Below are 695 nucleotides of genomic sequence, written 5' to 3'. Positions count from 1 at the left end.
TAGCTAATAAATAATTATTTACTTAAAAAATGGTACCACTAGCATTTTTTTTTTTTATCAAATCCTTTCTGTCCAGTACAAATTATATGCAACATACAAATGTATGGTAAGATTAAAGTAAAAAGAGGAACATGCATTTTAGTATTTGGTATGTCTGTCACTGTTTTGTAATAAAGACTTTGCAAAGGCATACCAAGACAAAAAATACATTCCCCAACTCCCAGACATTTCACAAAACCATCAAATTGAAGCACAAATCAGTTATTTTTAAAACATCTAGCACTAAAGGTTGTTGGAGTGTGTCATAGGATTGACTATCTGGGTTTGTGATAACAGCAACAGGTTCTGGACTTTCCATCAGCACTCTCAGAGTTCAGATCCAGGCCTTGTTTTTGTGTTCAGGGCCCCTGAGGGTCTCACCTTAGGTTTGCTTCAACACCGATGACAGATTCCAGACACTACGACTCTTATTGTGTTTATTTAGACCGTTTGGAAAAGGAGTAAAGTCAGATGTGTGAAGAGCTAGAGGCAGTGAATGAAAGAAGTGGGATCATGTTTCGCTAAAAGCCCACCGCTGATTCCAGACTCACTGCTACAGGCGGGTGGAGTTAAGCAGCACTGCACACTCCTCCCTCGACGTCTGTCATCGACTCGCAGGCCATTCCCCCTCCAACGAGCCATCCCAGCTCCACAGA

This window comes from Abramis brama, assembly GCF_963993115.1.
Source record: "Abramis brama genome assembly, chromosome: 13".
In the NCBI taxonomy this organism is placed as follows: domain Eukaryota; kingdom Metazoa; phylum Chordata; class Actinopteri; order Cypriniformes; family Leuciscidae; genus Abramis; species Abramis brama.
Note: the sequence above shows the minus strand (reverse complement) of the source record.